Source organism: Callospermophilus lateralis, chromosome 7 (genome assembly GCF_048772815.1).
Source record: "Callospermophilus lateralis isolate mCalLat2 chromosome 7, mCalLat2.hap1, whole genome shotgun sequence".
In the NCBI taxonomy this organism is placed as follows: domain Eukaryota; kingdom Metazoa; phylum Chordata; class Mammalia; order Rodentia; family Sciuridae; genus Callospermophilus; species Callospermophilus lateralis.
This window is the reverse complement of record NC_135311.1, coordinates 109522460-109539751: the sequence shown is the minus strand read 5'-3', so window position 1 is coordinate 109539751 and position 17292 is coordinate 109522460. Positions and strand designations below refer to the sequence as shown.

The window sequence follows — 17292 nt, the reverse complement described above, 5'->3', positions numbered from 1 at the left end:
AGTAGCCATTGGAGGGTTTAAAGTCAGAGAATATCCTGTTCAAAAGTTAAAAGGCTATTGATGTAATCCAGGTTAAGAGACAATGGTTATTTAAACCTATGATGATGCAGGTGTAAGAAATGATTAGATTTGGAATGTGTTTTGAAGATGAATTTGATAGGATTGTTTTGATGGATTAGATTCAGGGTTTGTGAAAAAAGGGAAGTTAAAGATGACTAGAAATTTTGGACTGAAAAGCTAGAAAATTGGAGTTGACTATAAACTGATACTGGAAAATATCTATAGTTAATTACACATTTAATGAGAGATAAACAAGGTCTGGGTTACAGGTATACAATTAGAAATTGAGGTGATATATATGATATGAATCATTAGATTTATGGGTTCATCCAGCCAGTGACATTTAATAGATATGTCCAAAGATTGAGTCTTGAGGTAATCTGACTTCTAGAGGTTAGGGAGATAATGATGAACTGGCAAAGGAGAAACCAGAAAAGACTAGCTGTTTAGGAAGAACCAAGAAAGGTATCTTGGAAGCCAGTTGAAAAAAAAAAAATTCAAAAAGAAAGGTGTGATTGATTAGTAGGTATTTGTAAAGCTTTTTTTAAACATTTACTTATAGTTGTAGGTGAACACAATATCTTTATTTTATTTTTATGTGGTGCTGAGGATTGAACCCAGTGCCTTAGGTGAGTGCTCTACCTCTGAGCCCCAGCCCCTTGGTAAAGCTTTTTGTTAGGAAACAACAATAACAAAAAAAGTAAAGTTAAAAACTAAAAGTGGAAAGCACAAGCTTTGAATTACAGGATTTGATATAGGAGCTCAAATTCTGAAGAAAACTTGGGATAGTGTTAAGATACTGACATAGGACATTGTCAGAAATTGACTCCTCCCTGAGGGCACCCCTTCTGGAGTAACTGATCTTTGGTATGAATCTGAGAAAGATAGTAAGTTGACTAGCATCTACAGCCTAAGGTGTGCCCAATCTTTGCACATGGCTTGAAGCTAGAACACACAACCTAGGGCAATGTTTTGCAGTATTGGGATAAAAACTTGTTAAATTTCATGGGTATTTTCCCCCATATACTTGTTCACGTGTTTGATTGGTGTTTATTCTTCTTTTATATCTGTTCCATGCAAAATATCAGTTCAGTGATATGACAAGATGACTTTAACTTATTTACAGATTATTTTTGTACTCCTTTAAATAATTTTGAGATTCTGGGATTCAGTTATTTGGAAATAGTTTGGTACTTTTTGAGGAATACTTTTATTGGTATACTACTTATACCAATATGTCCATGGTTTTAACCTCTTTTAGGTTTGGTAGGACCAGAGTACCATTTGGGACTGATTTTTCCTTTCTACTAAAGCAATACTTTCTGAGTACTCCACCTGATGCCTGTTTATTGTTTTCCCCCCCTTGGACTGATGGGAACATAAACTGTCCTGGCACTGTGTGAGCTCTGGAGAGAGTACCACCTGCTCCTTTTCTTGGACGATTTTCTTTTTCACATGTGCTGGTTGGTACTTGGCTAAAAACTTAAAGAGGAACTTCCTGCAGAGTTTTTTTCTGTACAGCTCTCTGCTCTCTGATACTCAGCCTTACAAATTCTAGCCACCTTAGCATTCCCACATTCTCAGTTCTGTTCCCTAACTCAGGGAGACTGCTGGGCTCTTTTTGCCAACCATTCTTGTGTTGACGTGTTATTCCTCCAGTTTCCTGGGGCAATCTTAGGGTTTACTTTGTGTGTTCTCCTTCTGTCTATCATGTATGGTTTTACATATTTCATATGATTTGGGTTTTTTTGTGGGGGTAGTATTTTAGGGGTTTTGTTTTGTTTTGTTTTGTTTTTATTATACAGGATCTCACTATGGTGCACAAGCTGACCCCCTGGGCCCAAGTGATCCATCCTTAGGCCTCAGACTCCTGAGTAGCTGGAACTATAGGAGTAGGCTTCTATGCATAGCTGATTTTTTTTTTTTAATTTTAAAGGCACAAGGGTATATCTTACCTCTGTTTCCTCATCTTGGCAGGGAGAAGAAGACCCTTAAGGTCATGTTTCTATTATCAGAGATTATTGGTTGACTTACTAACCTGTTAGATAAAAATAGTGGAAATAGAATAAATTCTTCTTTTTTTTTAATCTTGGCTATAGAAGAAAATTAAAAAATGAAACAAGAAGATTAAGAAACATTTGCTGAGCATTTATTGTGAACTAAACTTTTTTCTAAATGATCTATATGTTTATTTACTTAATCCTTAAAAATAAAAATACTCTCATGAGGTAAACAACAAAAGTTCATTTTATTGATGAGGTAGGTATACTTTATAGGTGAAGACACTCTTTTACAGAGAGGTTAAGGAAGTTATTCCTAAGTAGTGGAAATTGTCATTCAGCCCCACAGCTTCTTATACAAATATGTCCATGGTCTTAACCCCTTTATTATTATAATGTTTCTGATGAAATATGTGGAATTGAGTAGTATTTATTTAGTAAGTTAACAAACACCAAGGACTTAATAGCTCCAGTCACTGTTTTAAGAACTTTAAATTTGTAGGTGATTCAGTTTTCACACACGTGATTCCATGAGGATAGATTTTATTATCACTGCTCATTTCATGCAAGGGGCAGCTGGAGAGATTAAATAAATTGCTTAAGATAATACAGCTGGTAAATGGCAGAACTGAGATTAAAACCTGCAGTCTGGCTTTAAAAATCATATTCGTAAACTATACTGTTCTGCTTCTCTATGATACTTCCCATATGCAGTATAATGTGTTCTGAACCAAAATAAATTTTTCTGCCCCAGGTCTTCATTTATCCCAAGGTGACATATTTATAACATTCTTTAATAAATCCTCCTTCAGTCTGGGATGAGAATTGGTATTCTCACAGTCCAGGGTCACTTCTAGGCCATTATTTTTATTGCCTGCTTTTAAAAACCTGTTTTTCTTCTATGCTTACATCATTTCATTTTGTTAGCTTTTACTCCTGTTTCTTTCTATCCCCACCAATCAGTGGTGTGCTCTGTGTTCACATTTAGAATCTAGGACAGAAACAGTGCACACAATGACAGGCTTCCATTCTACAAAATCCTTACCCATGAATATGTGCCTATTGAACTTTATTGTTATTAATCAAGTGAGTAAGTGGAAAGAGGAGGAAAACAGTTTCAGTAAATAATGTGAATAAGAAAAGAAGTAAAAATTGAGAGCTACTGGCAGTGGCTTTGACCTCTATTTAAAAATAGACCAGGAGAGAAGGAGTTAGGATCTACACACTGCCACCTCTCAGTAACCATATAGGAATGTCTTTTATCCTTTTTGAAATACAACTATTGTTATGAACTGAATTATGTCTCTCCAAAATTCATAGGTTAAAGGCCTAATCCCCAGTACTTCAGAATGTGACTATAATTAGAAACAGTCTTTAGAGAGATAATTAAAGTTAAATGAGGTCATTGGGATACACCCTAATTCTGTATGATTTATGTCCTTACAAGAAGAGAGGATTAGGACACAAATGCGCATAGAATGAAGGTCTGTGAAGACATAGGGAGAACATGGCCATTTGCAAATCAAGGAGTTTGCCCTCAGAAAGAACCAGTTCTGCCAACACTTTGTGCCAACACCTTACTCCTGGACTTCCAGATTCCTAAACTTTTTTTTTTTTTTAATATTTATTTATTTTTTTTTAGTTTTTCAGCGGACACAACATCTTTGTGTTTGTATGTGGTGCTGAGGATCAAACCCGGGCCGCACGCATGCCAGGCGAGCGCGCTACCGCTTGAGCCACATCCCCAGCCCCAGACTCCTAAACTTTGAGGAAACAAACTTCTGTTGTTTAAGCCATCCAGTCTGTGATATTTTGTTATGGCAGCCTTTGCAAACTGGTGCAGCTATTAAGACTTGGCTGCATTCCCTCAAAGAGGTAAAACCAGCTTTTTGAACCTTTGCTTCATAGTGTAGTGAGAATTGACCCTGTTCAAAGTTGTTATTCTACCTCTTTACTGATTGCATCTTAGAAGTGGATAGTCTTGGGATCTTACAAATCATTGCCCATAATAATTTGAAGAACAATGTTGTTTCCACTCTAACTCTATACTACAATTCTTTAGTTTTTGTTTTTTTGTTTTGTTTTGTTTTGTTTTGAGGTGGGGTTTCATATAGTCACTTAGGATGGCCCTGAACTCCTAGACTCAAGGGATTCTTCTTCCTCAACCTCCCAAATGCTGGGGCTACAGGTGTGCATCACTGTACCATCTAGCTCTATACTCCATTCTTGTTTGTGTCTTGATTGGAAGGGATGAGTCTGTTATAGATCAACCTTGATGCTAGCAGTTGGGTATGATCAACTTTAAGAGGCAAAATAAATTTGATTATCATCTGATTGAATTAAATAACCTCCAACCTGTAGTCAACTTGTAAATCTTCTAAGACTGTGATTGCATTTAATTGCTTGGCACTCAAGCATTGGTAGTATTGCATTTTTGGAATGACCCTGTTTTAAAAGATTGTTAAAGTCTGTGGTGTTAACTGGTATCCCTGAAGAGAGAGAAGACATGGTTACTGTCCCAGCTGTAGGTCTGCTGGGGATAGAATTTTGATGGTAGTACCTTCCTGGAACATAGAATGATTTAGATTTTGATTTAGTTTTGAATTGCCATAGACTTGAGAGTTTGTAGCAAGAAATTCTTAGAAGAGTGATTTCTGTATTGGAAGGATTTTAGCTTTAACCTGTTTTCTTACTGTGTAGCAATACCTTCCATGTAATGTCTAACAAAAGCTGTTCAACCTTTGCTTGAATTTCTTTGGCAACAAGGAGGTTGCTATTAAAACTTTCAGCCATTTGCCAGTCAGCCCTCTGGCCCCTCCTGTGTGAGGCTTTTTGTAGACTTGTATGGCAAAAGGACAGGTGTTACTTTGGACCACCTCCAAAATGAGGCAGCCTTTGAACCCTTTTTGGGCTAGCATCAATATTATTTCCTGCCAAACAGAAAGCACTGTTTTCATTTTACCAACACCTGCTTTTCTTGTCTTTCTTCTTTTAAACAACTGCTTTTCAAATTAATTCCAAAAGAGGAACATCTCCAGAACTTGTTTTTCTTGACCCTTCCATATACCAGTTATAGGCAAATGACTTCCCTTTTTTCTACCTCAGTATTCGCCATCATTAAAATGAGGGTAATAACACTACTTCAAGGATTGCAGTAAGCATTAAACAAGTTAATACATGTCACATTTAGACTAATACCTGCCATCCTCATAACTTCATTTTGTTTCCATTTTCTCGTGTTCTGACTTTCCTGGGGATAGTATCCCTTACCATATATCCTTACCACGAAAGCCTTTTTCCTGGCTAAGGAAAGGCCATGGCAGCTAGGTACCCTACTGCCCTTGTATGCAGCTCACTAATTTTTATCTCTGAAGACGCCCTTTGGACTTGCCAAGACAGATGGAAATGAGTTTAGCCCGCGGCCAGTACAGGCTTCATAAGTGAAGGTTCGGGCTATGTGAGAAATGCAAAGGGAGTTTGAATTGAAGAGATGGACTCTAATTACCTTTAAACCAGCTCCAGGATGGCTTCTCCTACTCCCAGCCTCAAGCTACCTATTAGGGTAGCAAAGTTTACTGAAGAGGCCAGAGAGAGAGAGAGAGAGAGAGAGAGAGAGAGAGAGAGAGAGAGAGAACAAACACACGCCAGGGAGTGGACTTCTTTTATTGGGGAACAAAAAATTCTGGGGGAAAATCCCATCCAATGAAGATTAAGGGGGGCAGTGTCCCAAGGTCAGGTGCGACAATTGGGTCTTCGGGGTAGTGGCCATACACGCCTCCACACAGACAAGCCCTCCTACCTGAGAAGGGTGGGGAAAGCTCTGGACACGAAGATGTGTCTAAGTGAGCGAGCGCCTCTCACCCAGCCAGGGAGGTAACTCAATCATGTGCAAGGATGGCCTCCCACAAATGAGAAACAATATGAATTACATTATTTTAAAAGGACCATTATGTGGCAGTGGAAAACTCATCAGAATGGTTTTCAGGTATTCACTTATCCTGTGTCAGGGAAGGAGTGACTTCAGAGTATCTTCAGGAGAAGTGATTCTCTTATTAGGGAAGGGAACACTGGTTTTGGGTTTTGTCTTTTTAATGGAAAGGTGAAGTAATGAAGAATACTAGCTGATTTAACCCCAGGAAACCTTGTATGGGGAGAGTTTTTCAGAGACCCTGGCTTCATCAGACTCTCAATATAACTATAAACATATGACTTTTCTATTCAACAAAATGCCAAATGCTCACTCCTGGCTTAAAAGTAGGAAGATGATGCGTTCTAGAATATTTCTGTTTCTAGAAGTAGGAAAATTTTGTTATACTGAATATAATGTTGTATTATGGGAAAAAATCTCAAGAGCATTCCAGAGAAGAGAAAGATGTACTATAGCCCCAGTGTCTACATTATCAACTCAGGTCAATATTATATATATGTATATATTCTATAGCCCCACCTTCTCTTTTTTTCTTTCTTATTTTGAAGCAAATCCCAGACTTAATGTTATTTTATGTGTAAATATTTCAGTTTGTATCTTTAAAGATAAGGACTCTTTAAAAGAATAACCACATCATGTTAGCACATACCTAAATTAATAATTTATCAATACTATCAAATGTTTAGTTAGTGTTCAAATGATTTTTATAATTTTTTTTGGAATAAGTAATACTCTGTCTCCCCCCAACACCCTTTGTGGTGTTGGGAATCAAACCCAGGGCACATGCTAGGCAAGTATTCTACATCTGAGCTACATTCCTAGCCTATCCTGGGGCAACAGGCCAAAACCTAAATTGTCACGGACAGATTTGTATGTCTGGTTATTTTATATCTCCTTTAATCAAGGGTTTTCCCACCTTCTCTTTCTTTTCCTTGTTGTAATTTAATTGATTGAAAAAACTGAGTTGCTTGTTAATGGAGACTTGACCAGGTCCTGGATTTTGCTCATTGAATCCCTGAAGGGTTAACATATTCTTATGACCCCTATATTCCCTCTAAGCTGTTTGATCTGATTCTGATGGGGGAGTTACTTAATAATTTGGTAATGTACATCTGTCAGGAAACAGGTAATGCCAGATCACTCCTTCATTTTGATAGTATTGGCCCTCTGATAATTATCACCTAGATCTTAAGAATTATTAGGAGTTTGCAGAAGATGATATTCCCATTCCCATCCTACTAGCTATAATATTATACAAAAGGAATTTTCTCCTCATTACTTACTTGTCTACCCTGAGGTGCAGTGATATACCCTTGAGTCAACTCAGCTAGACTGGTTTTGTTTTTGTTTTTGTTTCCTTGGGTTTTTTTGTTACTGGGGATTGAATCCAGGGGTACTCTACCACTGAGCTACATTTCTAGTTCTTTTTATTTTATTTATTTATTTTTTTATATTTATTTACTTATTTATTTTAGTTTTTCGGCGGACACAACATCTTTGTTTGTATGTGGTGCTGAGGATCGAACCCGGGCGCACGCCTTGAGCCACATCCCCAGCCCTATCTAAACTCTTTACTGACCTTTAGTTTAAAGCCTGAGTGTCCTCTATTCCTTTATCAGTGATTCACATGTGCAGCCAGAAGTTTATGATACTTGCTATATAAGTAACTAACCCAATGCTCATCTGAGGAAAACTGGGTAAAGAGAGGAAATGTGTTTAGAAGTCATCTTAGGGCAGGTTGTTTAAGACTGGGGCACAGAGTTCGTCTTTCATGTCCTTGGATGATAAAGAAGGAGCTGATGCCAGTGCTGATTATCTCATTTTATAGATAGGATGGATTCAGGGAAAGAGAATCCAGCCATTAAAGAACTAGTACACAAAGAGTAGAGACAGACACATGTAATTTTTATGACAGATCCTTGGCATAGAAGTATTAATTTTTATGACTTTAGTTATTTTATAATGTATATAAAATCATGTCCAGAGTGACTTTTCTGTCAGTGATAGATCTCATATATTCTGGTGGTCCCATAATATTATAATGAAACTGAAAATTTCCCATTGCTTAGTGATAAAGCTGTTATAACACTATAGCACAATATAAGGTGTAAACAAACATACTGTGCTACCAAACATGAAAGCACATAGTACATACAATTATGTATATGTAGTCTGTTATGCTTGATGATGACAATAAATGACTATATTACTGATTTATGTATTTGTTATAGTATACTTTTAATGGTTATTTTAGAGTGTACTTATAAAAAAACCGTACGCTGTTTAACTGACAAGAGCCTCATATATCTCAGGTTTATTCATACATGAAAAATGATTGCACCATTTTCTCTTGATTTAATTTCATGTTGTTTTATTCATCATGGCCCTGGAAGGAATAGGCTATAATACATGTATACACTTGATATCCTTGTTATGTAAGCTACACCATTTAGGTTTATATAAGTATACTTGATGTATGTACAATGAAAAAATTATTTGAAAATGTGTTTCTCAGAATATATCCCTATCATTAGTGCATGTCTGTATATTTTCTTATTGTTGTATTTATATCTTCACGATGAATTTCTAGATCTGGGATTGCTGAGTCAAAGAATAAAAGTATATGTAATTTTATTAGGTTTGTCCAGTTATGCTATTTTGTATTTCCACCATTACTCATAGTCTTGCCTTCAGAAAGTAGTGTCAAACTTTTGAACTTTTGCCAGATAGGTGAGAAATGCTATCCCAGTATAGCCAACTGAAAAGTCATATTAAAGTGTTCCTTACAGATAAAGAATTTATTTCCTAATATCATATGAAGGGAATTTGTTTTCCTCTTCTTGAATATTGAGATTACATATGTCTGTCTGTCTATACACCTAGCCACATAGTAGGACCTCTGAGCAGGAGAATAAATCCATATTGGCAACAGAAATGTTCCTAGCATGGGGTAGAACTAAAGATCCTTTTTATCTAGTAGGTGTTCAGCTTTCAACTCTATTGAAGTCATTCACAAAAATTTTCAAGTAATTTCTATGGACGTCAGCAGACTCCCTGCTACCCCTATCCAATACTAGGGATTGAACTCAGGGACATCCTACCACTGAGCAATATCACCAGCCCTTTTATATTTTTAAACTTTGAGACAGAGTCTTGCTAAATTGGCCAGGCTGACCTGAGATTTGCAATCCTCCTGCCTCAGGCTCTTAACTTGCTAAGATTCAAGTGTGCATGACCATGCCTGGATAATTTTAAAAATTAATTTCAGGATTCTTAGAATAGTTCAGACTTTTCCTCACAGCTATGGGTCAAGAAAAGAAAGCCCAAGTGTTTGTATAGTCCACAGCTAAAGATGAATATTAGTTTTTAAAGAGGTTTATAACAAACAAGTAATATGTGACATAGATTATATGTGGCCTGCAAAGCCTAAAATGTTCATTATTTTGCTCTTTACACAAAATGTTTGCCAGCCCTTCCTAATTTATTTGAAAATCAACTCCTGAAATTATATCCCATCATCCTGAATGTAATAATTCCTACAGATATTTTCATAATCACAATATAGCTATTCAAGTCAGAAAATTGACATTATACTGTCATGTAATACATAAACTTAATTAATATTTCACCAAATGTCCCAGTAATGTCTTTTATAACAAAATTATCTGATCTAGTATAACCCCAAAAGCACAGGCAATGAAAGCAAAAGTAGGCAAATGGGATTATATCAAACTAAAATGCTATTGCACAACAAAGGAAACAATAAAGGTAAGAGGTAATCTATGTACTAGGACTGGGAGAAGTTTTTCTAACACTTTTTATTAGTGACCTTGTTTGTTTACTTGCTGTTTTGTGGTGTTAGGGCTCCAACTCGGGGCCTTGTGCATGCAAGGCAAGCATTCTTCCACTGAACTTCAAGTAATTCCACTGAACTACATCTCCAGCCCCTGGGAGAAAATATCTGTAAATCATGCATCAGATAAGGGGCTAACATAAAAAATATACAAGAGACTCAGCTTCTCAATAAAAATAAAATAAATAACCCTATTAATAATGGACAAAGGAGGGCTATAGTGGGTGTTGTAGTTCAGTGGTAGAATGCATGCTTAGTTTAGTAGAAGCACTGGATTTGATCCCCAGAATCATTCATTCAATCAGTTAAAAAACTAGCAAAGGACTTGAATAGACATTTCTCAAAGGATATGCAAATGACCAACATACATATATGTAAACATTTTTAATGTTTAATGTCTTTGTCAGAGTAATACATACACATTAAAACCATAATGAGATACAGCCTCTGGCTTACTACATTGACTGTTATCAAAAAGATGAAGGAATAGTGTTTGCAACAATGTGGGGAAAAGGAAACCTCTCATATACTGTTGGTGGAAACGTAAATACAACCATTTTAGAAACATTATGAATGTTAAGAGAATTTTCTCTTATGAACCAGCAATGTCACAGCTGGGTATATACTAAAGGAATTGAAATCAGCTTTCTTGGTATTTTATTTTATTTTTTTTTAGATGTAGGTGGAAATAATACCTTTATTTTATTTATTTCTTTTTAAGTGGTGCTGAAGATCGAACCCAGTACTCACATGTGCTAGGTGAATTCTCTGCAACTGAGCTATAACCCCAGCCCTGAAATCAGCATTCTGTAGAGATATCTGCACCTGTTCTTTGCAGCATTAGTCACAATAGCTAAGAAAACAACCTAAACGTCCATTAACTGTTGAATGAATTACAATAATATGTGTATACACAATGGAATACTGTTCAGCCTTAAAAAAAAAAAAAAAAGTTGTTCTTCCATTTGCAACAACATGGATAAATCTAGAGGATATTATATGAAATGAAATAATTCAGACACAGAGATAGATACCATATGATCTCACTTATATGTAGAATCTAAAAGTCAAATTCATAAACAACAGAATGGTGGTTACCAGAGAATGGGAAGGTAAATGGGAAGATGTTTGTCAATAGGTTTGAATTTATAGTTAGATAGCATGGATCATGTTTTATTGGCAGCATAATGACTAGTTTGTGTACTGTATATTTCAAAGTAGCTTAAACAGAATATATGAAATGTTCTTACCACAGAAAAAGTGTCTATTTGAAATAACGGATATACTAATTAGTCTGATTTGATCATTGCACAACATATGATCAAACGACATTTTTCAAGACATCACATTGTGCACCATAAATATATATGATTTTAAAAATCTGATCCATGATCATGTGTTGGAATTTTCTAGGCTTCCCCACCGACACTTTGGTGCTGGCAATTGAACAAGGGCTTCCCGTGTGCAAGTCAAGCACTCTATTCCTGAGCTCTACACCCATGACCTGGATGTTAGAGTTTTGTTGTTATTTCTCTTTAATCTCCTATCTGGAGCAATTTGGTAGAATTTTTCAGCTTAGAAAAGCTGACACTTTTGAAAATTATAAGCCAGTTATTCAGTATGTCTGTCATTCTCTCAGCATTATGTTCAGGTTATGTATTTGGGGCAGGAATATCACCATCTGGATGTTATGTTCTTCTTATTGTACCCAATCAGGTGATACAGGATTTCATTTTGTCCCGTTAACCTTGATCACTTGATTTAAGGTGGTGCCTGCCAGGTTTTCACTATAAAGTTACCTTTTTTCTCTTTTAAAAAGTATTTTGTGAGAATAAATGAAAAGTGATCTATTCCTCCTGTTTTTAAAAATTTAAATTATCCTCCCCAAATTTCAGCCTGCTATTTGTAGTGTCCATTGATGTTTTGTGGCCATGTTAATGTACTACTCTGGTTGCCAAACAGTCTTTTTCTAATTCCATTGTTCTTTCTTTACTCATAAGTTAGCATTCTACTGTACAGAAAGCTCTCTGCTCTCCCTATTAATTTCCTCATTTATTATGTCACATGAACCTAAAGATTCCTATTTTATATAATGGCTTAAAATCTGTTAATATCATTATATACTTTGTTGCTGATATTGTACTGTTTGGTCAAGGGGAATTTCTTCATGCTGGCTTCTGGTCTCCATCATTCTTTGAATACTTTCTTAGTTTTTGGCCCCATAAGATATTCCTGTCTGGCTTATTTTGAACCCTCCCATTCCTGTCCTCTAATTAGCCATTTCTTTAAGGAGTGTAGTTCTTTTTGGTGGAGAATATTATTTAAAAGCCAATATATGGATAGTAGAGGGAATTGATGGTATTTGGGTTCACTTTTCTCAGGGAATGTGGTATGTGACACACATATCTGTTTTTAAAAAATTTATATTGGTGCAGAATAGTTATACATAATAGCAGGATTCATTGTGACATCCATTCATGCATATAACATAAATTGATCAATTCCGTTTCCCAGTCACCCCCCTTGCCTTCCCTTCTTTCTTCCCCTTTCCCCACTTCCTCGGAACACTTAATGCTCTCCCTTCTATTTTTTTTTTTTTTTCAGAGTGAGAGAGAGAGAGAGAGAGAGAGAATTTCAATATTTATTTTTCAGTTTTTGGCGGACACAACATCTTTGTTTGTGTGTGGTGCTGAGGATCGAACCCGGGCCGCACGCATGCCAGGCGAGCACGCTACCACTTGAGCCACATCCCCAGCCCTCCCTTCTATTTTTATGAAATCCTTTTGTATTTTTAAATTCTTTTTTTTTTTTTTTGTCTCTAGCTTCCACATAGGAGCGAAACATATGACCCTTGATTCTCTGAATTTGACTTATTTCACTTAACATAATGCTTTTCAGTTTCATCTAGTCTCCTGCAAATGATATAATTTTGCACTTTCTTATGAATGAATAAAACTCCATTGTATATATTATTACATTTTATTTATCCATTTATCTGCTGACAGACACCTAGGCTGGTTACATAACTTGGTTATTGAATTATGTTCTATAAACAAAGGTACAAATGTATCTTTATAATATGCTGTCTTTAATCTTTTGAAGAAATACTGAGGAATTGTATAGCTAGGTCATATGGTAGTTCCATTCGTAGTTTCTTGAGGAATCCCCATACTGATTTCCATTGTGGTTGTACTAACAACTCCATCAATAGTTTGTTAGTGTTCTTTTAACCTGTATCTATTGTTACTTGGATTCTTTTTTTTTTTTTTGACTGGACATTGAATCAGGGCTCTTAACCACTGAATCACATCCTCAGTTCTTTATATTTTTTATTTTGAGACAAGTTCTTACTAAGTTGCTTAGGGCCTCACTAAGTTGCTGAAGGTTGCTTTGAACTTGGGATCCTCCTGCCTCAGCCTCTAGAGTTGCTGGGATCACAGACATACATTACTGTTTCTGGCTTGTTACTATTATTCTTGATGATTGTCATTCTGATTGGAGTAAGAGTGTAGGTTTGTTTTGTGTTTCCCTGATTGTTAAAGAAGTTGAACTTTTTTCTTTTATACATTTGTTGGCCACTTATACTTTTTTGAGAAGTGTCATTTGCCCATTTACTGATTGCCTTTTGTGTGTGTTGTGTGTGTGTGTGTGTGAAGATTTTTTTTTATATACTTGCCTAAATGTTGGAGTGTTGCCTTTGTTTTCTTCTAGCAGTTGAAAAGTTTCTAGTGCTTTTCCTAGGTGTTTGATCCATTTTTTTAAATGTTTATTTTTTTTTAGTTTTGGTGGACACAACATCTTTATTTTTATTTTTATGGGGTGCTGAGGATCGAACCCAGCACCCCATGCATGCCAGGCGAACACGTTACCGCTTGAGCCACATCCCTAGCCCGTGTTTGATCCATTTTGAATTGACTTTTGTACAGGATGAGAAGTAGAAATCTAGTTTCATTCTACATATGGACATCCAATTTTTGTAGCACCATTTGCTTAAATGGCTGTTTTTTGTTTGTTTGTTAAACATATGTTTTTTGGCACTTTTGTCAAAGATCAGTGACTGTATTTGTATGGGTTTGTCTCTGTGTCTTCTGTTCCATTGGTGTACATGTATGTTTTTATGCCAGTACCATGCTGGTTTTGTTACTCTAGGTCAGTAGTGTAATTTGAAATTGGGTATTGTGATACCTTCAGCATTGCTCTTTTTTACTCAAAATTGCTTTACTATTTGGGGTCTTTTATTCATCTTATGCATTTTAGGACTTTTTTCTAGTTTTCATTCCTAAAGTTTCAAAAATTGTCTGCTATTATTTCATTGAATAAGTTATCGGTGTCATTTGCTTCTATCTATACTCTTTCTTTAATGCTAATGAGTCTGAAGTTTGGTATCTTAATGTTGTCTTAGAGTTCTTGTATATTCTGATTGAAATTTCTTTTTCTCCCCTTTTAATACTCTCTAATAAAGATTAGCTACCTTGTCTTCAAACTCTGAGATTGTTCTTCTTCTTTTTTTTTTTAATTAATTTTTATTGTAGGTTGTTCAAAACATTACATAGTTCTTGATATATCATATTTCACACTTTGATTCAAGTGGGATATGAGCTCCCATTTTTACCCCATATACAGATTGCAGAATCACATCAGTTTGTTCTTCTTCTTGATCTAATCTATTGGAGAGACTTTCAACTGAATTTTTTTTTATTTATTGAGTATTTCATTTCCAAGATTTGATTCTTTTTCAGAATCTGTTTATCGAAATGCTTATTCCCATCCTGTATTTTCTCTTAGTTCAGTTCTTAGAACTTCTTTTAATTCATCATTTGTTTTAAAAATCAACTTTTTGAATTATTTGTCCATGATTTCATCCACTTTGATACCTGTGAATTCAGTTGTTGTTGGTGGGGTCGGAGTTAATAAACTTTTGAAGGCATCTTTTTGGTTGTTTTTTTCATGTTTTCTGAGATCCTGTATTGGTACATCTGGTGTGATGGATTTCTCTTCCTCTTTTATGTGAGGATCTTTTAGTGAGCAGCTATCTCTTTACAGGAAGCCCTGGGCTGGGTGTATATCTTAGCTATAACACATCTGATCAGTGTAATCAAAGTGCTAAGTTTAATCACCAGTACCACTTTAAGATGAGAGAATAACTGCCTATTACAGTAGTAATTTCATAGCAAACCATATGTCATTATATACTAAAAAATTATTATTAATGATCTCTACAACTGTGTTAGCCAATAAGAAAAGTGGGTAAGAAATAATATAGAATAAGCTGAAAAGATTAAGGATTAATAGTAGTATACTAACTTGAATTGGAAAAAGGGTTGAAAAATAAAGAGAACAAAGAAGAAAAAGGTGGAGAGAAGGGAGACAAAAGATAGAATTAGGAAACGAAGAATGGAGAGGGGGAAGGGAATGGGAATGAGAAAGAAGCAAAGAGGTGTCACAAAGGATCTGATTAATTATAAAATATGTCTATTAGAACTGGATAAAAAAACAATGAGGGAAGATACTAGGTATCACTTTGCATAGAACAGCTTATGCAACAACACTCATTAAAATATTTGATTTTCTTCCTGAGATTTTCTAAATGGAGACATTTTTTTTCTGGGGTTTTGATTCTAGAATCTTCCAGCTATGAGGATGTTCTTTTGACTGTAATATCATACTATTTGTTTTCAGCTATGACACAAACTGATTAAATATCTTAGGGGAATCTATATGCTAAGCTCCAGCCCTCCTTGCATGGCAGCAAGTACTGGGGGAGTATTGTCCATTTCAGAGCAGAATTCAACCTCAATATGGCTTTGTTATTGAGACTGGAGTATAACTTTGGCAGGCCTGCTAGCCAGCCCTCTCACTCCCCAGCCTGTGGACTGATCTGGAATGTGCCTCACCCCTCATTCTGAGAAATTCAGTCCATGTTCTAAGGAGAGGTTTGTGCATCAGCCCGTCCTCCAGACCTTTCTGGGTTTGGGGAAGGTAGCAGGGTTCGTGGTAGAATATTATAGGTTCATCACTTTCTACCTGACCCTGATCAGAGTTCAGATTTATAGTTTCAAATGAAAGCACTTCTCACACTTCTGCAGACAAAAGATATAGATCCCCATAATTGCTCAGAGCTTTCCCTGAGTCTTTGTTAGTCTCACTCCTCTATCCAGATTGACTCACAACTTGGGCACCTACCAGTTTAGTAAAAATAAAGCCTCAGTGGCTGTGGGGTTTCGAGGACTTAAAAAGAAAGCATACCAAGAACAAAACAAAATAAAATTTAAAAAAGCAAGAAAAATGAAAAATAGAGATGTCTAATTTCCTGCTTAGAAAGTCCAAAGTTGTAGCTGCTTTCCCATTTTCATTAAATCTGCTGGAAAGGGCTGGGATTTTCCCAAGCCAGCTGACTTCTCAGTGTCTCAGTAGCTTTTCTGCTCAGATTTTGAATTTGTTGTGGACATTGGCACCTGCTTTCTAAACTGCCTGGGAGATTTTTCCTTCAGCTCGTTGGGACTTCTTCTCTTCCATGGTGCTACTGTGTGCCTAGTACTTCTGTGGTGTATTCCTTTTATTAACTCTCTCTCTTTTGTAGAAACTGATATTTCTGATTTTCCCAATTGCTAGATCTCTGAGTTGCCTACTGGCCTTTTCCCACAGCCTTCCCACCTCAACCTGCTGCTACAGAACTGTTATTTGATTCAGTCTCAGAATGCAGCTACCATATGGTGTGGGTTTCTCTAATCTGCCATTTTTTCCTTATACATGTATCTTAAAGCTATGTGTTCACATTGGTACCTCTATTTCAATTCTAGTTCAGTCTAGTTTTTTCTATTTTCATATTTTTAATTCCCTTCTTTGACAGTAAGAATGCTGATCCCCATTATCTTGTATTTATTTTCTTAGTTGAACATTTCTTATGTTCATAACTAATCTTTTGCAACCACTGAGCTTCTCTGTGTGTGCTCTCTTCACCTTGCTGGGTCTCCAACACACTATGCCTGTCAGACACTACTGTTCTTTCCAAGCAAACAACCATCAGTTTCTGACCTCAGAAAGGGCTAGGGATGTGGTTCAGTGGCTAAGGGTTCAATTTCTAGTACCAAAGAAAAAGTTTATGAATTTTATAATTTACATTTATAAAATTCACCAATTGTGATTTGATGGTTTTTACTAAATTTATAATTATCCAATAATCACCATAATCTAAATTTAAAACATTTCTATCACCCCAAATTTTTGTGCCCATTCGTAAGTTAATTTTACTCCTTCTATTCCCAACCTTAGGCAATCACTAATCTGCTTTTTGGCTCTGTAATGTTGCTATTTCTGAACATTTCTTATAAATGGAATTATACAATTTGTAGTTTTTGGTTTCTGACTTCTTTCACTCAGCATGTTTCTGAAATTTATGTATGTTGCACTTATTAGTAGTTTGTTCCTTTTTATTGTTTATTCCATTATTG

General features: G+C 35.9%; 1 protein-coding gene across 8 annotated transcripts in view; it reads left to right on the top strand.

Annotated features, from left to right (window-relative positions):
- Positions 1–17292, top strand: part of Mast2 (microtubule associated serine/threonine kinase 2) — a 183379-nt gene that overhangs the window by 88051 nt on the left and 78036 nt on the right. The gene's annotated exons all lie outside the window — the stretch shown is intronic.